The sequence below is a fragment of the Pristiophorus japonicus genome, chromosome 5 (genome assembly GCF_044704955.1).
Source record: "Pristiophorus japonicus isolate sPriJap1 chromosome 5, sPriJap1.hap1, whole genome shotgun sequence".
In the NCBI taxonomy this organism is placed as follows: domain Eukaryota; kingdom Metazoa; phylum Chordata; class Chondrichthyes; family Pristiophoridae; genus Pristiophorus; species Pristiophorus japonicus.
In genome coordinates, this window is record NC_091981.1 from 54122383 (window position 1) to 54149198 (window position 26816).

Consider the following 26816-nt stretch of genomic DNA (forward strand, 5'->3'; position numbering starts at 1 on the left):
TTCATTAAGGAGGGAGAAGTGTAACGTCTGTAAGCTTGTAATGTTTGTAGCTCCACCCTGTGGATGTGGACGTATTGTGTACTGCAATTTCACAGTTCATAATTAAACAGAACCAGGCAGAGTTCCGGAGGCTTCCGACAGAGCTGCCTGCCATGTTAGGAGCTGTGTGTGCTGTGCTCTGTGAATATATCACAGTAATGACTTCACGAGGCAAAGTATTGTACTTGAACTGAGGTGACCTTAGTCTATTTACAGTTCCTGAGTGAGGATACAGCATGGTGAGCTCCCTTTTATACCTGGTTACCTGTCGTGTTCAGGTGATCTCTAGGTCTCCACCAGTTGCACCCTCTGGTGGTACAAGCATAGTGTATACAGTGTGAAGATACATTCAGTAGTCTTATGTAACTGTACATTGAGTGTACAGGGTGTATATTATACATCTCCAACAGCCAATAGTCCAGATTCTGAAAATATGTCTGTTGAGATGGTCACTTCACCTGAGAAGAACTCCAGAGTCAATCCAAACTTCCCCGAAGTTGAAGCAGACTTTTGAATGAAGCGACTTGCGATTTTAAAAATGGCGCCCACACAGCTGTGATTCGTTCAGAACAGTTCCACTTTTTCTGGGAATTTTGTTGGGCGAGCGATATTGTGGGCAAGATGTGTGCAAGGTGTGAAGGTGATGCTGGGCGATCTCCTGGGCGTTAGTTTCGGCAAATGTGATCTTTAAGATCTGGGCGGTCGGTATTATTGAATTTCTACGTTAATTACGTGCAGAACCTAATGCTGGGTGATATTATGGGCATTGATTTCACCCATTCTGATAATTCCGCCCAAGAAAAGTGGGCGAGCGGTATTATTTTTTCCCGGCGTTACACACATGGGGAAAGTAATGCTCGGCAATAAGTGTCTGAAAAATGGGCATCAGTTTCTATTTTGTGGCTAAATGGGCGATATCTGGGTATTATACGTCATTTTAGCCATAAAATGGACGTTAAGTGGACATTATGCATGCAAAAAAAGTGCAAAATCTTGCCCATTATAAAAAATTGCAAAAAATATTTTTTTTCCTAAAACATCTGATTACATTTAATTTCAATTAATTTCAAATATGTGATGTGTTTTATTTATTTATTATGCGGTGTTTGGGTGCTTTAGGGGGTTTTCTCATTGATAATAATGAGAACTCATACAAACGGAGTTCCCATTTTTATCAATGAGAATCCTGCATCGTGATTGATTGTCCAGGCCCACGTGACTCCAGCTTGGCCTTACATACCAGGCACTGCGCAGTGAATCTAGGCCTCAGACCGAGATCTTACGTTCTTCTGAGACCACCAGGTACTTTCGCAGATTTTTTCCAGGTTGGAGGCGTTTGTACGAAGGAAGCTTCCGACCTTAATTTTAGGCCCTATGATACAGTTAATTGTTATTACATTAAATTTTATTGGGACGTTTCTTCTTTCGTGTTGTCTCTCATTTCAGTTTTGGGCTTTGGTATGGAAGGGCAAATTGATGTGGTGATGGGGAGGTCCAGAGAAACCGAAAAATGGGATGGAATTCACTGGAACCAAATTCTGATGAGATGGTCGCGGACCGCCCATCCAGAATCCCGATTGAATGGCTGCCTCCTCCTCGTCCGCCTCCTCCTCTTGTTCCTCCTCCTGCTCCTCCTCCTCCTCCTGAGGTGGTGCGGCTTTGCCTGGTGGCAATGGCTGTGCCCTCACGATGGCCAGATTGTGCAGCTTGCTGCAGACAACAATGAATAGGGTCACTCATTCAGGGGAGAACTGGAGGACTCCTCTCGAGCGGTTAAGGCAGCGGAACTGTCGCTTGAACAATCTGATGGTCTGCTCAATGATGTTCCTGGTGGCGGCATGGCTCTCATTATATGTGTGCTGAGCAGCAGTGTTGGGGTTGCGGAGAAGAGTCATGAGCCACTTGGAGAGCGGATAGCTCTTGTCTCCCAGAAGCCAGCCGCGGGCTTGATGTGGTGGCTGGAAGAGAGCTAGCACACCGGTCTGGCACAGACTGAAGCCATCATGGCTGCTGCCAGCATAGTGGGCATTGACAATGAGGATTCTGCGTGAGTGGTCGCACACCAACTGCACATTCAGTGAGAGGTAGCCTTTGCGGTTACGGAATACCTCAGGATTGTTATGTGGTGTTTGCAAAGCGATGTGGGTGCATTCAATGGCGCCCTGCACCATGGGGAAGCCCGCTCTTCTGATGAAGCCACATGCATGCTCGTGCTGCTTCTCTCTGGTCATGGGAAAGGAAAGATATTCCCTTCACCTTCTGTACAGATTATCTGTGACCTCGCAGATGGAGTGATGGACGGCAAACTGGAAGATGTTGGAGATGTCTCCTGTTGCACACTGAAAGGATCCATTGGTGTAGAAATTAAGCGTGATGGTAACCTTGACTGCCACTGAGAGAGCCATCCTCACCCTGGTCTGAGGCTCGCTGTCTGATTGCAGGAGATAGCAGAGCCATGTGACCACATCCTTGCTGAAGCGCAACCTTCGAACACACTGTTCCTCAGCGAAATTGATGTCGAACTACTGCCGGAATACCCTGGGAGGGAAAGGTCTCCTGTTGCCAGCCCTGAGGTGATGGGGATGTCCAGTGGAACCAGGGAGTAGGATGGAATTCACTGGAATCAAAGTCTGCACAGCTGAGCGGGGTGCTAATGGCAGGAATGGGATGCTATCTCTTAGCGCCTCCGCAAAACTCTTGCCCAATTTCGCGGAGGTGCTGTTCTCGCCCATTTGCACCCCCAGAGATGTTCATGTCAGGCGCACAGGAGCCCAATTTCAATCCCACAGAGTTTGTGATTAACAGCTGAAGGAGGTGGAGTGGTGTGGTTCAGTGATTGTAGGAGAGTGATGGGAAGCGAGGGAAGGGAAGGTTGTGAGTAGTGGGGCTACAGATGTGAGCAGAGAGTAATTGAGCTGAGAGTTAGCATTCTTACAACCCTGCTGCAACCCTACTGAGGCCATTAGACTTATCTTGACATTTCAGCCAAGTCCTGGCAGTTAAGCTCCTGGCATTGACCTCCTGAGTCACCTCTTCCTACTATCTGCGCATATGTTATCTGTTGAAATCCTTGACAAGGACCTGCAAAGCTGCATCAGAAAATCTGGGTGAACCTATCTGCATGTTGCCTGCTTTCAAACCACCTCCTGCTGCCTGCAGCCACAGTGCACCTCCCATTTAACAGGTGCAGGCTGCCTTTATGTGGCGACAATGATGCCCTATTTCTCACCCTCCTCCAAATAGACATCTACCCAATGGCTGCATGCTTATCTCAGTATAAAGAGAGACAACACCCATTTTCTAGGCCATCATTTATTTGAAAAAGACAAGCAATTCATAAGTCTGAGTTAGGCAAAATCGGGTTTTTGCAAATAAATCCAAAATGCCCAAGTTCAGATGAAGTTGAATTTCCAGTGTGCTTTTTACAATCCTCCTTAATTTCTTGCCTCCTAATGCCATTGCTTTCCTTTGCAATTGTCCCACAGCACAACCTGCTCTGCCTGGACAGTAAAATGATTGCAGCAGCAGAAATTTCTAAAGACTCCACTTTTGCCCCAATCCCCGGGATTAATTTTGGAGAGCATGGCTCACAGAGTCGGCCTTGGAGCTCAGTGTGCCCGAGTTGCGGAGCTCCTGATATTCTAGTTGTTAAAATAAAAAAACTGGAGAATTGTGAATGCAGAACTGGGTGGACTGATCTTCATATCTTGTTCTCCAAATTATGTTCCCATTGACCAAGGCTCAGGGCTGGATCATGAGGGGCCAAAATTCAGGGTCTGGATAAGGCCCGTTACCGCTATTTTGCGGCGGCCATGCGGCGAAATCGAGTGGCTGCCGCGTTGCAGTCGATTGGCCGCCACGACCCAAATTCACCTCGGGGATTTTTCGGGCCCCACTTCCGCCCCACTGCTGTCGACCGCGCCAGGCGTGTCATCAAAGCGTGCACCGCGCTCTCCCGCACCTCCATTCCACTCCGCATGAAATTTACCTCAAAAGTCCTCGATGCGCTGCGCGGTGCCCCTGACAGCTTTTTCTGTCGGTGCACCTGGTTTCTTGTGTGTGAGCCACGGCAGTGCGGCGGCCTTTCAAGGGGAGGGCACACTGCTGCGACCGCCATGTTTTTTTTTTGCTGGCCGGCTTCCTGATCAGCCGAACAATTATGGCCCCGGGTTCAGCCAACAGGCAGCCTGGCACCCCCTCTTGGATCCCAGGCCGCTGGCCCGGCCGAAACCTTCTCTGGTGGCTCAGTGGCTGAACCTACAGAATCGTCGATTCTCTCTCCTTTAAATGAGAGGAGAGACGTGGTGATGCACATGTGCATTAACGTCACCACCGCTCCGCCGCTGAGTGACAGTGGCGGATACTCGGACCCATTCCCACTTTCACTCCTCATCAGCACTTTGCACCACACTTCCGCCCCCATTATGACTGACTTCCGGTCCAATCTGAAAAAACCGGCAAAGAGGAGAAAATCTATCGCGAGCCCGCCTCGTCGCAGCCAATGGTAAAAACATCAAAGAAAAGGTTTCTGGCGGACCTGAATGTTGGCCTCTGAGTTTCCTGGGAGTGTCACCATTAAGTATATACAATATTATCAAACAAACTACAACATAGATTTTTAAAGATATGTTTTAATTCGTTTTCATTTAATTGAATTCTCTTGAGTAAGAGACTTAGCAGTCGCTTCTCAGAAAAAGAGCTACCTTCCTCACATCCAGTAAGGTGGGTGGGAGGGGGCGGGGGATACAATAGTGTGGTGGTATGTTACTGGACTAGTAATCCAGAGGCCTGGACTAATACTCCAGAGAATTTGTGAGTACAAATCCCACCATGGATTCAGTTTAAATGTGTGCCTATAATCCCACAACATTGTGGCTAACTCTTAATTGCCATCTGAAGTGGCCTATGAAAAACATTGCCAACAGTTCAAGAAGAAGTTCCACCACCTTCTTACGGCAACTATGGATGGGCAATAAATGCCGCTTGTGCCAGTAACATTCACATCCATAATTGAATTAAATAAACCCAATATATACATCATCAATTTCATCTAAAATGAACAGACTGATCTTACAAATCAACACAAGTTGAGGAGCTACAGTCATAATCTGGTTAACTTTGCTAAATAGAATACAGGTGTTTAGAAGCAAGTGATGTTACCAGATGTTAATGGGCTACATTTTCCACACACTGGATTTTACACTCCTGAATGAAAAATATATAAGTGCCGTATAAATGACTGACATTGGACTGCCTGCCATTATCGAGACCAACTGAAGTCAATGGAAAAGGAAATCAGGTGGGGTATATAATGAGCCTCTGATCTGTTACCAGCAACTTTCTGCCACCGTTGAAAGTGAAAATTGGCTTCAGCGTCCTGCATTAAGTTGCAAGTGTTTTTGTTAGTGCAAAGTACATTTTACATTGCACTGATGCAAGTTGGCTAGTATGACTGCAGTCCAGCTTTGCAACCAAAGAGATGCAAGACCACTGGAAGATGTTTTGAATTTCTACCAGTTGCAGTTTTTGAAACTTTATGATTAAGACATGAAATTATCTTGAGGAATATATGTATGATTAAAGTTTGTCTGAAATTACTCCCTCCTGTTTAAGATGAACGGGTTAACACCTGCATTAAAATGGCAGAGAGAGGAGTTAGTGTTAATGCACTAATACTCCACAGTGTAACTTCAGGGGCCTACAAAGAAGGTGTGCGGTTCACTCAACACCCACTTTAACATTAAAGCTTTTAATGAAAAGATGCACAGCACTTTTTAAAATCATAGGCTGTGACTTTGCTGACCTCGGTGGGTCCAGGGCGGGCGATGTCGGTGGCGGGTCCCGACCCCACCACTGTCTCCATCCCACTGTCTGAAATTAATTTACCGTGATTGGGCTTGTTAAGCCTGCCCAGCACGTTTCCCGGCCAATTAGAGGAAGCGGGTCGTTTAACTTAAACGGACCGTGTCCAAATTAATTTTGACATTTATGCTGTCAGTGTTCTACAGCATTGAGGTGCTGCAAACACTGACAATCACTGCACAGAGGGGCACCCAGGCTCTCCCATGACTCCCTCCATATGCAGGGAGGCCCTCTTCACTTCCCATGGACAGAAGAGATCTCCTCAGGACATCAACACAGCATGGTTGCCTATTGCAAAGGAGGTCACAAGCAGGAATGTGGTCAGGAGGACCTGGGTGCATTACTGTAAACAGTAGATCACAAAATGTTGGTTCAAAGCCACACTCAACCTCATCCTGCTGTACCTCTCATCACATCCCCATCATTCTGCCTTCCCTACCCTAATCCTACACATCCTTATACCAACTTACCTTGCACCTCCACCCATCCCTCTCTATCTATATTATCACATCCCCATCTCACTAACCACCCTTCACACTTGCCCTCATCCTAGTGCAATAATACTGACTAACAACACACAAGGGTAGGCACTTGGGTGTTTTATGCATTGCTCATGTAAAGTTTCTGTTAATGTGGTGTCAAACATTGAAACCCTTATTTTCAACACTTTGTGTTCTTGGACAGATTTGTGTGCACCTTTGGAAGTGACTTAGTGAATTTCAGTGAATGGTGAGACATAACGGCACCCCCCTACAATAGTCATGAGCATGAAAGGAATGGCTTGGGCATTGTAGGGTTACATTATGATGTTGGTGTGGGGTGGTGCCAATCTGGCACATCATGTGGCAGCTTCATGTGAAGTAAATCTGGCCATAGTGAGGCCATCCCTTGGCTCCCGGGCAGCAAGGTGGTCGGGTGTTGATGCACTGTGTCCTGTGCAGCATCAGTTGATTGCAGAGAAGGTTGGTGTTGTTGGTGCTGTTGCTGTTGGGGCTGATCGTAGTGGTGTTCTGAGGACCAAGGTGAGAGAGTATAAAGGACACCCATGCTGATAGAATAGATGGCAGGTGAAGTAGAGATGACAGAAGCGATCTGTCAATGGTGAGAGAGGTAATGAGGTCAGACTGGATGGAGACTTGTGTAAAGACTTGCAGCATGGTGAATCTGTTATGGAAATGCAGTGAGGAAGAGCTTGTGGCTGAGAGAAGATATCTCTGTAAGCTGGGACCTTTTGCTTCACGGTTGAAGCTGTCAACTCAACAGCTGATTCAATGGCCACTGAATTCCTATCTCTGCTTGACAGACATAGTTCATGACCAGCATGAACCCCAAGGGCAACCTGTCAAATGCAAAAGGTAAGCTGAACATCATTCTTAAGTAGCTCTAACCAGCCACTAATTACCTGAATTGGGTCACCCACCGCTGCCTGTTGGGTCTGCTCAGTACTGGCAGATGATCAAGCCCACTGACCCTCCAGAAAATTCTAGCCATAGAATGATAGAAGTTTATGGTATAGTAGGAGGCCATTCGGCATAGCATGTTTGTGGCGGCTGAAAAAGAGCTATCCTGCCTAATCTCACTTTCTAGCTCTTGGTCTGAGGCCTTGTAGGTTACGGCACTTCAAGTACATTTCCAAGTACTTTTTAAACCTCTGAAAATCAGAATGAGAGGACCTGAGGGAGGGAGGGGATTAGTGGAAATATGTGTGTGAAACATAGAAACATAGAAAATAGGTGCAGGAGTAGGCCATTCGGCCCTTCTAGCCTGCACCGCCATTCAATGAGTTCATGGCTGAACATTCAACTTCAGTACCCCATTCCTGCTTTCTCGCCATACCCCTTGATCCCCCTAGTAGTAAGGACCTCATCGAACTCCTTTTTGAATATATTTAGTGAATTGGCTTCAACAACTTTCTGTGGTAGAGAATTCCACAGGTTCACCACTCTCTGGGTGAAGAAGTTCCTCCGCATCTCGGTCCTAAATGGCTTACCCCTTATCCTTAGACTGTGACCTCTGGTTCTGGACTTCCCCAACATTGTGAACATTCTTCCTGCATCTAACCTGTCTAACCCCGTCAGAATTTTAAATGTTTCTATGAGGTCCCCTCTCATTCTTCTGAACTCCAGTGAATACAAGCCCAGTTGATCCAGTCTTTCTTGATAGGTCAGTCCCGCCATCCCGGGAATCAGTCTGGTGAACCTTCGCTGCACTCCCTCAATAGCAAGAATGTCCTTCCTCAGGTTAGGAGACCAAAACTGTACACAATACTCCAGGTGTGGCCTCACCAATGCCCTGTACAACTGTAGCAACACCTCCCTGCCCCTGTACTCAAATCCCCTTGCTATGAAGGCCAACATGCCATTTGCTTTCTTAACCGCCTGCTGCACCTGCATGCCAACCTTCAATGACTGATGTACCATGACACCCAGGTCTCTTTGCACCTCCCCTTTTCCTAATCTGTCACCATTCAGATAATAGTCTGTCTCTCTGTTTTTACCACCAAAGTGGATAACCTCACATTTATCCACATTATACTTCATCTGCCATGCATTTGCCCACTCACCTAACCTATCCAAGTCGCTCTGCAGCCTCACAGCATCCTCCTCGCAGCTCACACTGCCACCCAACTTAGTGTCATCTGCAAATTTGGAGATACTACATTTAATCCCCTCATCTAAATCATTAATGCACAGTGTAAACAGCTGGGGCCCCAGCACAGAACCTTGCGGTACCCCACTAGTCACTGCCTGCCATTCTGAAAAGTACCCATTTACTCCTACTCTTTGCTTCCTGTCTGACAACCAGTTCTCAATCCATGTCAGTACACTACCCCCAATCCCATGTGCTCTAACTTTGCACATCAATCTCTTGTGTGGGACCTTGTCGAACGCCTTCTGAAAGTCCAAATATACCACATCAACTGGTTCTCCCTTATCCACTCTACTGGAAACATCCTCAAAAAATTCCAGAAGATTTGTCAAGCATGATTTCCCTTTCACAAATCCATGCTGACTTGGACCTATCATGCCACCTCTTTCCAAATGCACTGCTATGACATCCTTAATAATTGATTCCATCATTTTACCCACTACCGATGTCAGGCTGACCGGTCTATAATTCCCTGTTTTCTCTCTCCCTCCTTTTTTAAAAAGTGGGGTTACATTGGCTACCCTCCACTCCATAGGAACTGATCCAGAGTCAATGGAATGTTGGAAAATGACTGTCAACGCATCCACTATTTCCAAGGCCACCTCCTTAAGTACTCTGGGATGCAGTCCATCAGGCCCTGGGGATTTATCGGCCTTCAATCCCATCAATTTCCCCAACACAATTTCCCGGCTAATAAGGATTTCCCTCAGTTCCTCCTCCTTACTAGACCCCCTGACCCCTTTTATAACCGGAAGGTTGTTCGTGTCCTCCTTCGTGAATACCGAACCAAAGTACTTGTTCAATTGGTCCGCCATTTCTTTGTTCCCCGTTATGACTTCCCCTGATTCTGACTGCAGGGGACCTACGTTTGTCTTTACTAACCTTTTTCTCTTTACATATCTATAGAAACTTTTGCAATCCGTCTTAATGTTCCCTGCAAGCTTCTTCTCATACTCCATTTTCCCTGCCCTAATCAAACCCTTTGTCCTCCTCTGCTGAGTTCTAAATTTCTCCCAGTCCCCAGGTTCGCTGCTATTTCTGGCCAATTTGTATGCCACTTCCTTGGCTTTAATACTATCCCTGATTTCCCTTGATAGCCACGGTTGAGCCACCTTCCCTTTTTTATTTCTATGCCAGACAGGAATGTACAATTGTTGTAGTTCATCCATGTGGTCTCTAAATGTCTGCCATTGCCCATCCACAGTCAACCCCTTAAGTATCATTCGCCAATCCATCCCAGCCAATTCACGCCTCATACCTTCAAAGTTAGCCTTCTTTAAGTTCTGGACCATGGTCTCTGAATTAACTGTTTCATTCTCCATCCCAATGCAGAATTCCACCATATTATGGTCACTCTTCCCCAAGGGGCCTCGCACAACGAGATTGCTAATTAATCCTCTCTCATTACATAACACCCAGTCTAAGATGGCCTCCCCCCTAGTTGGTTCCTCGACATATTGGTCTAAAAAACCATCCCTTATGCACTCCAGAAAATCCTCCTCCACCGTATTGCTTCCAGTTTGGTTAGCCCAATCTATGTGCATATTAAAGTCACCCATTATAACTGCTGCACCTTTATTGCACGCACCCCTAATTTCCTGTTTGATGCCCTCCCCAACATCACTACTACTGTTTGGAGGTCTGTACACAACTCCCACTAACGTTTTTTGCCCTTTGGTGTTCTGCAGCTCTACCCATATAGATTCCACATCATCCAAACTAATGTCCTTCCTAACTATTGCCTTAATCTCCTCCTTAACCAGCAATGCTACCCCACCTCCTTTTCCTTTTATTCTATCCTTCCTGAATGTTGAATACCCCTGGATGTTGAGTTCCCAGCCCTGCTCATCCTGGAGCCACATCTCCGTAATCCCAATCACATCATATTTGTTAACATCTATTTGCACAGTTAATTCATCCACCTTATTGCGGATACTCCTTGCATTAAGACACAAAGCCTTTAGGCTTGTTTTTTTAACACCCTCTGTCCTTTTAGAATTTTGCTGTACAATGGCCCTTTTTGTTCTTTGCCTTGGGTTTCTCTGCCCTCCACTTTTCCTCATCTCCTTTCTGTCTTTTGTTTTTGCCTCCTTTTTGTTTCCCTCTATCTCCCTGTATTGGTTCCCATCCCCCTGCCATATTAGTTTAACTCCTCCCCAACAGCACTAGCAAACACTCCCCCGAGGACATTGGTTCCGATTCTGCCCAGGTGCAGACCGTGGATGGGTGTGTTTGTGTGCGTGCATGTGTGTCCCATGCAGCAGAGCCTGGTCTCCAATAGTCTTGAGTTCCCTTGCCATTGGACCAAGACCCTTGCTCTGTCAAGTTCGTATGGTAGCTGGTGTGCAACGACCACCCCATATTAAAAGAATTAACGCAGAAACATCTGCCAACCTTTGGAATCAAGTTCTTGACCTGGAACGTCAGGACCCTCATGGACAATCGCAACAACGACAGGCCTGAATGTCGCAGTGCCCAGGAGAGCAGAGAAAACGCTTCAAGGACACCCTCAAAGGCTCCTTGAAAAAATGTGACATCCCCACAGACTCTTGGGAATCCCTAGCGCAAGACCGCTCAAGTTGGAGGAGAATCATCCGAGAAGGCGCCGAACAATTCGAGTCTTTTCGACGGGAGCAAGCGGAAGCCAAGCACAAACAGCTGAAGGAGCGTACAACAAACCAAGCACCCCTCCCACCCGTCCCTTGAACCACCACCTGCCCCACCTGTGACAGAGACTGTAGATCCAGCATTGGTCTCAACAATCACCTGAGAACTCATGTTAGTGAGGAAGCAAGTCAACCCTCGACTCCGGGGGACTACCTAAGAAGAAGGACTTTTTAAATGCAATGAGGATTTCTGCCTCTACCACTCTTTCAGGTAGTGAATTCCAGACCCCCTCATCATAGGCAGTCCCTTGGAATCGAGGAAGACTTGCTTCCACTCTTAACATGAGTTCTTAGGTGGCTGTACAGTCCAATACGAGAGCCACAGACTCTGTCACAGTTGGGGCAGATAGTTGTTGAGGGAAGGGGTGGGTGGGACTGGTTTGCCGCATGCTCTTTCCGCTGCCTGCGCTTGATTTGTGCATGCTCTTGGTGATGAGACTCGAGGTGCTCAGCGCCCTCCTAGATGCGCTTCCTCCACTTAGGGTGGTCTTTGGCCAGGGTCTGCCAGGTGTCAGTGGGGATTTTGCACTTTATCAGGGAGGCTTTGAGAGTGTCCTTGTAATGTTTCCGCTGCCCATCTTTGGCTGGTTTGCCGTGAAGGAGTTCCGAATAGAACGCTTGCTTTGGGAGTCTCATGTCTGGCATGCGAACTATGTGGTCTGCCCAGCGGAGCTGATCAAGTGTGGTCAGTGCTTCGATGCTGAGGATGTTGGCCTGGTCGAGGACGCTAATGTTGGTGCGTCTGTCCTCCCAGGGGATTTGTAGGATCCTGTGGAGACATCATTGGTGGTACTTCTCCAGTGGCTTGAGTTGTCTGCTGTACATGGCCCATGTCTCTGAGCCATACAGGAGGGCGGGTATTACTACAGCCCTGTAGACCATGAGCTTGATGGCAGTTTTGAGTCACCCTCTAGGTGAAAACATTTCTCCTCAACTCCCTCTAATCCTTCTACCAATTATTTTAAATCTATTATTGACCTCTCTGCTAAGGGAAATAGGTGTTTCCTATCCACACTATCTCAGCCTTTCATAATTTTATACACTTCAATTTAAATCTCTACTCATCCTCCTCTGTTCCAAAGAAAACAACCCCAGCCTATCCAATCTTTCCTCATAGCTAAAAATTCTCCAGTGCTGGCAACTTCCTTGTAAATTTCATCTGTACCCTGTCTAGTGCAAGCTTTTTAATTGTCACCAACGGTTGGAGGTCGGTGAGTAAGCTCTGACTATAAGAGCATAGATCCAAAGCTTTGCTGTCATTGAGTAAAGAGAAGGGCAAGTGGATAATGTGACTCTGTGTTGTATGCTCAACAAATGGTATCAGTGTTATACCAATACCAACAAAAGATCTGCACTATTGCAACAAATATGGATGAAAGTGCATTACAGGAATTACAGCAAATATTTTGAGTATCATTATTTAATCAAAGAGAGTGCTCAGAGATATTTTTCAATCAGTTCAGTATTTTCATTGATGCACTCACAAGTACTCTTTCAACATTCCCCTAAGCTTTCTACAGTATCTGTAGTGCTTTACTAGTCACAGACTACTTCACATTGAGTACTGTCTAATACATAAAGCTCGATTAGAAAGAGCAGATCTTGGAGCTGAATGTCCGAGGGGCTTCTGTCAGACTCCTGCTGTAATTCTGGTCAGATTCCGAAATGCCCCAATCTGCCCATACTTACAAAGCCAATCTTCTTCTTTTGTATGATAGTAGCAAAAAAAAACAATTTGCATATCAATATCGAAGTCAGATATTCAGGCCAAAGTTTCCGGTATAACAGTATGGTTATCTTGTAGGCTGCTGTTTCGGAGAGTCAGTGCAAGCTACTTGGGCTGAGTACCCTCATTCTGTGCTGTAAAATTCTACACTTCAGTGAAAAAGGTCTCTGATGTTTACCGCTTAAGAAATAAGATGATTAATAGAGCACGTTACTCCAGGAGATTACATGCTTGAGGGAGTTAGGAAGGGTCTAGTCATGTTGTTCCAGCCAACATGAGTGTGCGGCAGGCTTGATGGAACTGCTGGTCTTTTATTGCCTGTCATTTTCGTATGTTCGTATAGTCACTGTACTCATCCTTCTCTTTTCTTCTTAGGCAGTCCCTTGGAGTTGAGGATGACTTGCTTCCTGTTCTGCACTGCAATGGTGATTCATTTTTGTTGTCGAAAGAGATTCTGCAATCATTTCCAACCTAGATCTTTGATTGCTCTGTGTTACAGACGTGACATAAAGCAAGTAATTAACATTCCACCAGATTACAGCAGTGAAACATGCAATATGTGCTTCTCACATGCAGAGGAAAAAAACTTCCAGCAATTATTCTCAGTTCAATTAAAAAACATGTGACAGGCAACAGCAGTTTATAATTACTTAAAAGGACACGATTTGTTTACTGCTCATACAGAATGGGTTTTGGTATTCAGAAATCATCTCTTGATAATCTCTGGTAACACCCTGCTCCCTCCATGATAAATTGGCCATGAAAATGTATGGATTCTGCATATGTTATATCATCAGGATAGACAGATGCAAATTGCCACTAGAAACAAATGATAAAATTATACAAATTAAAAATACTGAAAATGTACAGCAGATCAATCAGCATCTGAAAGCGAAGGTACATAAGATTTTAGGTGGTACCCATCATCATGAAACGGCTCACCCATTTATTTATCTCTTACAGATGCTGATGTATGGCTGTATATTTTGAGCACCTCGAGTCTCGTCGCCGAGAGCATACAGAAAACCAGCGCAGGCAGCGGCAGGACCGTGCGACAAACCAGACTCCCCCACCCACCCTTTCCTCCAACCACTGTCTGTCCCACCTGTGACAGAGTCTGTAATTCCTGCATTGGACTGTACAGTCACCTGAGAACTCACTTTTAGAATGGAAGCAAGTCTTCTTTGATTTCGAGGGACTGCCTATGATGATGATGTATATTTTGAGCACGTTCTGTTTTAATTTCAAATTTCTGAGGAGGAGAGGCTTAAATTACTCTTAATTGCTGATTGCAACTAAGTGTAATTTAATTGCCCCATTCAAATCTGAAATTAAAACAGAAAATCGTGTGGAGGCAAACTTATGGCCAAACAAACAAACTGGCAATGTCTACATGCGAGGGATACGGGCACATTCAAATCAAATTGCTCTGAATTGGGCCAAATTAAGATCTTTGAGAGAAACAAATCTGCATGGAATGGTTGTACTAAATTGTTGTGTATGGAGAAAGAGTCAGACTGAACACTATGAGCACAAAGTAAATTGTGACCTTAGTCTTTTATTGCAGGTTTCCAGAGTGCCTCTCCAACCTGTGAGGCCTCCTTAAATATCTGTGCTCCCAAGGGATTATGGGATCCCTTGGGACTCCAGGGGATAAGCCCTCTGGTGGCTGTACAGAATAAGTACAAGTGTACATGTATAACAACACTGCCCCCCCCGACCCCCCAAAGTCAATAGTGTAACTATTTACAATGGGAGTCGATCTGGGGCCCTTCTTGCCCTGGTTGATTGTCTCGGTGTGAAAGCTGGTGTTATTGAATCATTTGTTGGGCCCTCGCTGGGCTGCTGTGCAGCTGGCCTTGCTGGGCTGCCTGGTGTTTTGGGCCCCGCTGGGCTGCTGTGGATGATGGGTTCTGCTTCGTGGTCAACCGCGGTGCCGGTTGCCACTGGTGTGTATGTTGGGGGATCAAAAAAGATAGGGTCCAAGGTGGGTTGCTCAGGATAGTCCATGAATCTGAGTTTGATTTGGTCCAAGTGTTTCCGGTAAATGAGTCCATTTGAAAGTTTGACCCGAAACACCCTGCTCCCCTGTTTGGCCACGACAGTGCCGGGAAGCCACTTGGGTCCTTGTCCATAATTTAATACTAACACAGGATCATTGATTTCAATCTCGCGTGACACATTTACGCTATCATGGTATGCACTTTGTTGAAGCCTCCTGCTCTCTATCTGTTCATGTAGATCAGGGTGAACTAACGAGAGCCTTGTCTTAAGTGCTCTTTTCATGAGCAGTTCAGCAGGTGGGATCCCAGTGAGTGAGTGGGGTCTCGTGTGGTAGCTAAGCAGGACTGGGATAGGCGAGTCTGCAGTGAGCCTTCAGTTATCCTCTTCAAGCCTTGCTTGATGATTTGTACTGCTCTCTCTGCCTGACCATTGGACGCTGGTTTAAATGGGGCAGATGTGACATGTTTGATCCTGTTACGGGTCATGAATTCTTTGAGCTCAGCACTGGTTAAACATGGCCCGTTGTCGCTCATCAGGACATCGGGTAGACCGTGTGTGGCAAACATGGCCCGCAGGCTTTCGGTAGTGGCAGCGGACGTGCTAGCTGACATTATCTCACATTCAATCCACTTGGAGTACGCGTCTACAACCACAAGGAACATTTTACCCAAGAACAGGCCTGCATATTCGACGTGTAGCTTAGACCACGATTTGGAGGGCCAAGACCATTAACTTAGCAGCGCCTCCCTGGGTACATTGCTTAATTGCGAGCATGTATTACATCTGTGAACGCAGGACTCTAAGTCCGCATCGATACCGGGCCACCACATGTGGGATCAGGCTATCGCTTTCATCATTACGATGCTTGGCTGGGTACTGTGGAGGCCATTGATGAAGGTGTCTCTGCCCTTCCTGGGGACCACTGCTCGATTGCCCCACAGAAGGCAGTCTGCCTGTATAGACATTTCACCTTTGCGCTGCTGGAACAGCTTTATCTCTTCCTGCATTTCCACTGGGACACTGGACCAGCTCCCGTGAAGCACACAGTTTTTGACTAGAGATAATAAGGGGTCCTGGCTTGTCCAGGTTTTGATCTGCTGGGCAGTGACGGGTGATTGCTCACTCTCAAATGCTTCCATAACCTTGGCTAGATCTGCGGGCTGTGCCATTTCCACCCCTGTGGTGGGCAATGGCAGCCTACTGAGAGCATCGGCGCAGTTTTCTGTGCCTGGCCTGTGGCGGATGGTGTAGTTGTATGCGGACAATGTGAGCGCCCATCTCTGGATGTGGGCCGATGTATTGGTATTTATGCCTTTACTCTCGGAGAACAGGGATATAAGTTGCTTATGGTCAGTTTCCAATTCGAATTTTAGCCCAAACACGTATTAATACATTTTCTTTATCCCATAGACACACGCTAACGTTTCTTTCTCAATCATGCTGTAGGCTCTCTCAGCCTTAGACAGACTCCTGGATGCATAAGCAACCGGTTGCAGTTTACCGAAATCATTAGCTTGTTGCAATACACACCTGACGCCATATGACGACGCATCACATGTTAGTACCAAACGCTTACATGGATCATACAACACAAGCAATTTGTTTGAGCATAACAATTTTCTCGCTTTTACAAAGGCATTTTCTTGGTTTTTGCCCCAAACCCATTCATCCCCTTTTCGTAGTAAGAAGTGCAATGGTTCTAACAGTGTGCTGAGATCCGGTACCAAAGTAGTTCAGGAGTCCCAGAAACGACCGCAGCTCCGTCACGTTCTGTGGTCTCAGTGCGTTCTCGCTTGCCTCCGTCTTTGCATTGGTGGGCCTGATGCCGTCCGCCGCAATCCTCCTTCCCAGGAACTCCATTTCAGGTGCCAGGAAAACGCACTTCGAGCGTTCTAACCTGAGCCCCATGCGGTTGAGTTGACTAGGAACCTCCTCCAGGTTCTGCAGATGCTCGACTGTGTTCTGACCTGTGACCAAGATGTCGTCCTGGAAGACCGCGGGACCGACTTCTGTAAGCTTTCCATGTTTCTCTGGAATATCGCCGCCGATCGGATTCCAAATGGGCATCTGTTATAAACAAAAAGACCTTTGTGAGTGTTGATGCAGGTGAGGCCCTTCGATGATTCCTCGTGTTCCTGTGTCATGTAGGCTGAAGTCATATCCAGCTTCGTGAACGTCTTTCCTCCCACCAACATTGCAAAGAGTTCGTCGGCCTTTGGTAGTGGGTATTGGTCCTGCAGGGAGAAATGATTGATAGTTACTTTGTAATCACCGCAGATTCTGATGGTGCCATCTCCCTTGAGGATTGAGACGATAGGACTGGCCCACTTGTTGAACTCGATTGGGGAAATGATGCCGTCTCTTTGCAGCCGGTCTTGCTCGATCTCTACCCTTTCTCTCATCATGTATGGTACTGCTCTCGCCTTGTGATGGATGAGTCGTGCCCCCGGAATTAGGTGGATCTGCACTTTTGCTCCTTGGAATTTCCCGATGCCTGGTGTGAACAGCGAAGGAAATTTGTTTAAGACCTGGGCACACGAAGTGTCGCCCGCGGGCGATAGCGCTCGGACGTCGTCCCAGTTCCAGCGTACCTTTCCCAGCCAGCTCCTGCCGAGCAGCATGGGACCATTGCCTGGTACCACCCAGAGTGGTAGATTGTGCACTGCTCCAGCGTAGGAAACCTTTACGGTAGCACTGCCGATTACAGCAATCAGTTCTTTCATGTAAGTTCTTAGTTTCGTGTGAACTAGAGTTAAGACTGGCCTTGAGGCCTTGTTGCACCACAAGCTTTTGAAAGTCTTTTTGCCCATGATGGACTGGCTCGCACCCGTGTCCAGCTCCATTGACCCTGGGTGTCCATTTAGTTCAACTTTCAGCATTATTGGGGGATAATTTGTGGTGAATCTGTGCACCCCATGGAACTCTGCCTCCTTGATCTGAGGCTCTGGTTCGTCGTGATCTTCCATGGATCTGTGCTCCTCTGCAACGTGGTGGTTTGCAGGTTTAACAGGCTTTGCAGCTCGCCTGCACACTCATTGGAGGCGTCCCATTGTTCCATAGCCCTTGCAAACGTACTCTTTGAATCGGCATGAATGGAAACGATGATCACATCCACAGCGCCAACAAGGTGTTAATGGCCTTGCATTCTTCACCTTGATGCTGGACTTTGAGACATCTGTGGACATGTAGCTGCAGGTATGTGTGACCTGCCCTGTATGTTACGATTCGTAAACAACATCACTTAGTTCACAGTACTTGTTGCAGCACTTGTGTGCTGAGAGATTTGCTTCGTATTGTTAAGTGTGGCAATAAATGCCTGGGCTATTGCTACAGCCTTACTCAAAGTTGGGATCTCTGTCGTCAAATGTTTGCGAAGTATGGTTTCATGGCCAATGCCAAGTACGAAAAAGTCTCTGAGCATGTGCTCCAAATGTCCTTCAAATTCGCAATTCCTGCAAGGCGTCTTAGCTTAGCGACATAACTCGCTGTGATATATTCACAGAGCACAAGCACAGACAGCTTCTTACATGGCAGGCAGCTCTCTCGGAAGCCTCCGGAATCTGCCTGGTTCTGTTGATTATTAACTCTGCAGTGGCAGTACACAATACGTCCACATCCATAGTGTGGAACTACAAACATTACAAGCTTACAGACATTACACTTCTCCCTCCTTAATGAAGAAGTTATCATAACAAGCATCATACATATTTCATGTTTATACATAACAAAGGATCTAAACTTATTTTTTTTTCCATATTTACAAATTTAACTTTACCACTTGTTTTCTGTTTTGAAGAGGGTAGCTTCATTCTCGAACAGAACCTTCCAAACCTGGTGTTGATTTCACACTCATTTGAGGCTCATCCTGAGGAACGTTTTCCTCCACAGAATTTCCTTGATTTTCATTTGAACTCACTCTAACTTCAGGCTCTTTGTTTTCCTGACTTGGACTCAGACTTTCATTCTGATTCTCTCCTGGAATTGTTTCCAGTACATTGGATTTAGGATTTGCTACTGGTATATCAAAACTATCTGATGAGTCAGAAATAATTGAATCATTCCCACCATCAACTCCTTCCATGTCTGTAGGTAAAATATGATCAATATGAACAAACCTAACCTGTCCATTATCAAACATCTTTACCAAATATGTGCGAGGACCACATATCTTCACCGCTCTTCCTGGTAACCACTTTAACCATCTCCTTCGATATGTCATAGTGAACTAACATGGTGCTCTCTACTGATTTGCTTTTCCACTCCTTGAATGTTGTATCGCATTCTTTTGAGCACTTCCAATGGACCTGTTTTTTCAAAAGTTCATTCAGTGGATGTAATACTGTAGCCAAATTTGGTAGGAACTTCCCATAATAGTTCAAAAGAATGAAGAATGAACGAAGTTCAGTGACATTCCTGGGAGTGGGTGCATTTCTAATTGCATCCAATTTTTCCATGGTTGGATGTAAACCACCTTTGTCTACTCTGTACCCTAAGTACTCCACTGAGTTTTTAAATAACTCATATTTATGAGCAGACACTCGTTCTCTGTGCTTCTCTAGCCGTATGAGGACTTCATTCAATATGTTATTATAAATTTGCCTATTTGGTGCTGAAATTAGTATATCATTGAAATAACATACTACCCCTTCAATACCTTGCAAAATCTGGTTCATCACCCCTTGGAATATGGCAGGGGCGGAAGACACTCCAAATGGTCGCCTATTAAATTGATATAGGCCGAGATGAGTATTTCTAGTCAAACATGACTTGGACTCCTCATCTAGTTCAAGCTGTTAGTAGGCATTCGTAAGATCCAGTTTTGAGAAAATCTAACTACCTGTCAGTGTTGTGAACAAATCTTCTATATTTAGCAATGTATTGGGGACATTACCCTCTAGAACCTGGTTTACGGTTACTTTATAATCACCACACAATCTTACCTTACCATCAGACTTAGGTACAACAACAATGTGTGTAGCTCAATTACATTGATCTATCTTACAAATAATGTGCTCAGTCTCTAGTCTTTTGAGTTCTTGCTCAACTTTCTCCTTGAGTGCATATGGTACGGAACATGGCTTGTAGTAAACCGATCTAGCGTCCTTCTGTACCTTGACACTCGCCTTGAAGCCTTGGATTGGACTGCCCATTTCGCAGAACACCTTCGGATACTTCTTGATAACCTCATCCGTTGATGAAAATCTCGCTTCCACACAGAAAATCTTACTCCAATCCAGCTTCAGTGAGCTAAACCAATTTCTTCCTCATAAGGCAGACTTGCCTCCTTTCACTATTATTAGAGACAAGTTCTGAAATTGATCTTTATATTTCACCGGTACGGTGATATGACCTGCCACAGGAAATTTCTCTCCTGAGTAGCCTCGCAGCTCTATCTTGGATTTCTCCAGTTGGAAATCACGCAAATTGTCGAGGTACAGTGACTCCGGTACTACACTCACGGATGCACCTGTGTCAATTTCAATTGGTATCTTGAATCCCGCAACATCTATGTGAATTTTGATGCTTTCCGAATCGCTGTCCGTTAACCTCGTGCTCCTGATGACATGTAACTCTAACATCTCCTCGTCCTGTTGTTGTTCTTCCATGCTATTTAGTCTCTTGGGATTTCTACTCATAGCTTTGAAAGCTGGACTCATTGCTTTGGAAGCTGGTTTACCCTTCAGCCGGCATGCCTTTGCAAGATGCCCAGTCTTTCTGCAGAAGAAACACTCTGCCTTCACGCATGGACAACTTTGAGCAATGTGTTGTCCCAGGCACCTATAGCACGACTTCGATGCTCTGTTAGAATTTCCAGTTTCTGAGAATTTGGGCCCCCACAGTCTTTTACTTTGAACCTGCAGATGATTTACCTCAGTTAACTGACGACCGTAATTATTTGTTAATTCTCGGGAATATTGTTTGGCCGTGCCCATCAACCTCGCTGTCGGACAAGCAATCTCAAAAGTCAAGTCATCCGTCATCAATAACTTCCTTCTGATTGCATCATTTTTCACCCCACAAACAAAATGATCCCGTAATGCTCGGTTTTGAAAGTTTCCAAAATGACAGTGCATCGATAGCTTTTTTAATGCTACGATGCAATCACTGGTACTTACATCAGCCTTTTGATTCCGAATCCCAAAACGATAGCTTTCAGCAATTTCTAACGGTTTGGGGTTATAGTGCTGCTCCAGCTTCATTAAAATCTCTTTAAGCATTGTGTCCTTTGGCTCGTCAGGCACAAGCAGATTTACAAGGGTTTCGTACAATGCCGTACCCGCATCCGATAAGAAGATCGCTTTCTTATGTTCCAACACAGCCTGGTTCTGGACTGCATTGTCTGGAACTTCGATTATGTTCTTTGCAGCGAAATACATTTCTAGCCAATCCACATACCCTTTAAAACGTTCCCGGTCGTGTCTATATTCCCCCAAATGTCCGATTACACCTGCCATTTTAATCTCTGGTTGTTTATACCATGTGCTGTATTTTACCTCGGATTTTGTAGCTTTTTTCCAAAGACTTCCAAAGTCTCTCTGTCGGCTGGCCGAATCCTTCCCCAACAAAATTTAAGCTTTAAATCATCTGAAAAAATCACATCCTCGATGCCAAATGTGATATATTCACAGAGCACAAGCACACACAGCTTCCTACATGGCAGACAGCTCTATCGGAAGCCTCCGGAATCTGTCTGGTTCTGTTTATTATTAACTCTGCAGTTGCAGTACACAATACGTCCACATCCACAGTGTGGAGCTACAAGCATTTCAAGCTTACAGACATTACACTCGCCACCTCCTGGCCTTCAGACCTCTTGTAGGTGTAGAACCGGTACCGCGCCATCCGAGCGCTTTCCTTCGGGTTCAAATGCTCTCGGACCAGTGTGCACAAATCATCATACGATTTCTCCGTGCATTTCGCTGGAGTGAGCAGATTCTTCATGAGGCCTTACGTTGGTGCCCCACAGATGGTGAGGAGGATCGCCCTTCGTTTGGCAGCGCTCTCTTCCTTATCTAGCTCGTTGGCCACAAAGTATTGGTTGAGTCGCTCCACAAAAGTTTCCCAATCATCCCCCTCTGAGAATTTCTCCAGGATGCTCACTGTTCTCTGCATCTTTGGGTTTGCTATCTGTATCTTGTTGCCAGTTGTTGTGTATGGAGAAAGAGTCAGACTGAACACTGTGAGCTCAAAGTAAAGTGTGACCTTTTATTGCAGGTCTCCAGAGTGACTCTCCAATCTGTGAGTCCTCCTTAAATACCTGTGCTCCCAAGGGATTATGGGATCCCTTGGGACTCCAGGGGATGAGCCCTGTGATGGCTGTACAGAGTAAATACAAGTATACATTTTTAATACAAAAATCTTGAGATCACTCACAGTCGCAGAGTGAATTACAACAGTGTCTACACTTCAAAAGTACTTCATTGGCTGTAAAGCGCTTTGGGAAGTCTTGAGGTTGTGAATGGTATTATATAAATACAATTCTTTCTTATTACTGACGGGGCCATGCAATCAGTATAATCGAGCTTGTATATGGACACATTTCTGTCATTTTAACAATGAAAAGTCATTGTGATGTACTGAAGTTCTTTAAAAAAATGGTCAAATTGTTTTTGTTTGCTTTTAGTATTTTTCCTTTTCCCATTCACTCGAATACAGTTCCATGGTTGCTGGCTGCTCTTTGATGCTTATTCCAAGTGAGCATTATTCATGTGTGATCCTTGATAGTGAGGTGTGGACAGACTATTCAATAACGCAGCCAATCCTGATCCAGTCCTAGCCTAGTCTCCACACATGCACTTCCGTTAGAGCAGCCTGGTCCAATACATTAATCACAAGCCACATGTGGTGAATTGGGAATCCAGATGTGGTTAATTGCATTTCTGATTAATAAATCAAAAATGAGTAATAGACACCATCAATGTTCCCGTTTAGCTGCGCGGCTGTGTAAGCTCTCACACAGGCCAATGCTGGTTTCTCAATAGAAAAACTGCACATGCGCGGAAGTTTGAATGGGCCGTGCACCCAAAACATAATTAGAGGGAACATGAGACACCATCATTGAGCATGTGACCTTAATACTCATATTTGCATGGCGTATGTGGGTGAACTTTAACCTTTTTGTGTGTTTGTTGGTAAAATGGTTGATGAAAGGCAGAGTGTGCAAGTGTTTTTTGATCATTGTGAGTGCTTTACTTCCTTGGTTACTGAATACTGGTAGATGTTTGTTCAGTAAAGATACACATGTGAAACATTTTTATCTGTATTGTGTGTGGCATTTACTACTAAAATTAATGCTTGTGGTTAAAACGGTATCGCTACAGCCACACTTGTGGCTAGTCAGCAATTCCCATTGGACAATACTGAATGCTGTATGGCAGTCATCAGTGGAAACCATGGCCCATTTTTCCCTTTCTAATCCAGGAGCCTGCAGTCAGTCATGGTATCCTCAACTGTAGGTCCAGCTGTGATTAACTAATGCAGCATTGACTATGGATTGCACTCAGGGTGGAGGGAGGGGGGGCTTCTGTCTGTATGGGCCAGAAATGGATACCTACCTCTGAGCCACCTTAGAGCTGACTGCCAATTTTCTTATGGGTAAATATTCAAAATTGTGAATGAAAATACATGGACAAGTAGAGGCCCCTGTGCGTTACTGAAATTAAAATCATTATCACCTTCACCACTCAGTAAGTTTTTCCCATAATTTGCTTATAATTTGTTTCTGAGGCAAAATTATGCACGGTCGAAAGAGCAATAATGAAACAGATATATGTAGTGCTGTTGTCCTACATTTCACAATGCTTTCTTTCTCCAATATGCACAGTCAGTAACAGGATACATTTAAAATATGATGATGCAGCCAATTAGCTGAGTTAAGACAGGTCAGCAGTTGGATTACCACAATTGTCCTCAGTGACCCCTGGACACGGACAGGCTCTCTTTCCTCATTGTTATCCAGTGACTCCTGTTGAAAAGAGTGAAGGTGGACACCACGGCCCCGAAGTTCCTTGCAACTCAATCCTGCTGGTTATGTTGGGATTGCACCCACTGGTGCCGTACAACACTGGCCCTGCTGGAGTTTGCGGGGTCGGTGAAAGGGCACCACTTTTGCATGGAGCAAGCCTCCTTGATGACTGATCTGTTTTAAAAAAAAAATCATGACACTTCTTCAGGGGTCCCAGCTTCCCTGGCCTGAACCTGGACCGTACCCAGTCGGGCCCACATTCACCATTCGTGGAGGCTGCTACACCTCAGCTCCCGGAAATACCCACTCCTGGTTCTGCCCCTTACCAGGAAAGTCAGAAACTCCTGAAAACTGCAGAGACCTGGTGCAACCCGGGTTATGGCGGGAGACCAGCAGAAACCCCCTTCCCCCCCTCCCCCCCCAAGGAATTTCAGGCCTTAGGTGAGGACAGGATGACACTCATCATTGAGGCCTTTCATGATTGATTAGCTTGGCAACACTTACTCTGTAGGCTCTCATGTGAAGTACTGTAGAGGACCTGTTTGCCCCGCATGAGTAAGTTCTTTAGCTGGGGTGTGGGAGGGGATGTGAAATTGGGGAGCACCAACGATAATATGTGTTGCACCTTTCAAATGACTCATGCTCAAAGGCACCCTACAGTAAATCAGAGGACACTGCGCAGAAACCCAGGGAAATTGAAGGATCAAAATTCAGTTTATAATGCCACCTGTTATCGCTGGAGAGAGGCAGCTAACGGGCGGCAAAGTCTCCACCGTTGGTGGTATCGGCATCCATGCCTTCGGAGAAATTGAATTGGGTCTTTGGTAGAGGCAGCAAAAAATCCCGCACCCTCAAACGCCACACACGTGGTGATGTCATCCAGCATGCAACACTCCCTTGGCGTCGCTGTCCCGATATTTGGTTTCAACGGCAGCCTCACCGGCAGGCGTTCTTATAGCCTGAAAAAAGTGGTGAGTACATAGCGGATCTCGGGCAGAATCACCCAGAGAGCGGTAAGTTTATTTATTTACTTATTTCTGCATTTTTTTCATTAGCTTTAACAGTGGGGAAGTGTGTGTATGGGTTGGAGAAGTTTTAGTTTGCTTTTTCTCTTCCGTTTTTTGCATGTCGGCAGCCTCCCGTGGCGAAATTGAGTCGGCCTCCTGAGCTCCCGTCCCATTGGCACTGAGGATGAGTGTGCCATGCCACTTTTTAGCGTTGCTCTCTCATCTTTGGCCGTAAAAACTCAATTGGCAGTTTGAGCCTGCAGCCAATGCCTGCCGGTAAAATCAGCACTCAGGCGGTGACACTGCCTCAAAAACGGCGATACCGAATTTCGATCCCTGAGGCTATACTGTAAGTGGAGATCAGATGATTTAATAGAGACTGGGGATTGAATTGGGACCTTGTTGGTCTGTGCACCTCATCAATTAACCAGATGAGTTATCAGGAGCATACTTTGTTTTGATTATTCTTCATGTCAGCAAAGCAGGCAAGTCAACTACTGAGATCCCTGGTGCACTTTGCCTGGGTAAGAGGGCAAAAGTGCAGAAGCAGTTCAGTATTGTCCACTGTCCTGTCTTACACAGCATCTCAAAGGAACATAGGAACAGGAGTAGGCCAATCAGCCCCTTGAGCCTCTTCCGCCATTCAGTTAGATCATGGCTGATCTGTATCTTAACTCCATCTACACACCTTGGTTCCATAACCCTTAATACCCTTACCTAACAAAGATCTATCAAGCTCAGTTTTGACATTTTTAATTAGCCTAGCCTCAACAGGTTTTGGGAGAAAGAATTCCAGATTTCCACTACCCTTTGCGTGAAGGTGCATCCTGACATCACCCCTGAACAACCGAGCTCTAATTTTAAGTTTATGTTCTGGACTCCCCACCGGGCAATAGTTCTTTTCTATCAACGCTATCATCTTTTGGCCTGAACCTGGAGACCTAAAATCACACGGCTGATCTCAGTGTCCAAGTAATAAGAGGAGAACATGGGCACAACTAATTAGGCTAACAACTTCCTGTTGCTATGACAACAATCAGCTGCCATAACAATGTACTCACTTCAGGACAAGAACATTTGAAGTTACTTATGTTATCTGCATGTAGGTTCATGTAGAAGTTAATAGTTAATAGAACACTGGCTAAGGAAAAATAGTTTGAATAAATGAAAGGAATAAAAATAGTGGTCAGTACTAGGAGTCAACCAAAACCAGTTGAGCAAAAACAGGAGTAATATAAACAGAAAATGCTGGAAATACTCAGCAGGTCAGGCAGCACCTGCGGAGAGAGAAACAGTTTACTTTTTAGGTCGAAGCTCTGTTTCACACTCCGCAGATGCTTGACATGAAATGTTAACTCTGTTTGAGCTCAAGAGTCAAAAGCAGCTGTAAAATCCTGCAAAATAGGTGTTGCGAAGAAAGTCAAAGCATTGGAGAATGGATGTTACTGTCGGTGTTGGCTGGAACCCCTGCACTATCACAACTGTAATATCAGGAGTAGAGTGTAGGGCGTAGTTCCTTCCCATTTCTTGTAAGCTTATAAGCGAACTACTTCTGGGTGCTATTTCATTGAAGACACGCATTAGGATAGTTAAGATTATTAATAGCTACTTAATAGATGTTTAAGTGAACAGCAAATTGAAGGGAGATTCCACGATCATAAGAAATTAATTTCCCTGCCCTCTTGACTGTGCTAGATCAGCTCTCGTATTCCAAGACATGTGCAGTGTGTTATCTGCCCCCATATGAAAGTGGCTGCAGTCTGTTTACTGACAGGTGACTGCTCTAAACTTGAGCTAAAATCTACACTTGGTTTTTGTCATCTATTTGCTTCTTGGGTTCTTTGCTTAAGAATTCATAGTAACACATTACTATTGAGAACGAATTGATTTATTAACAA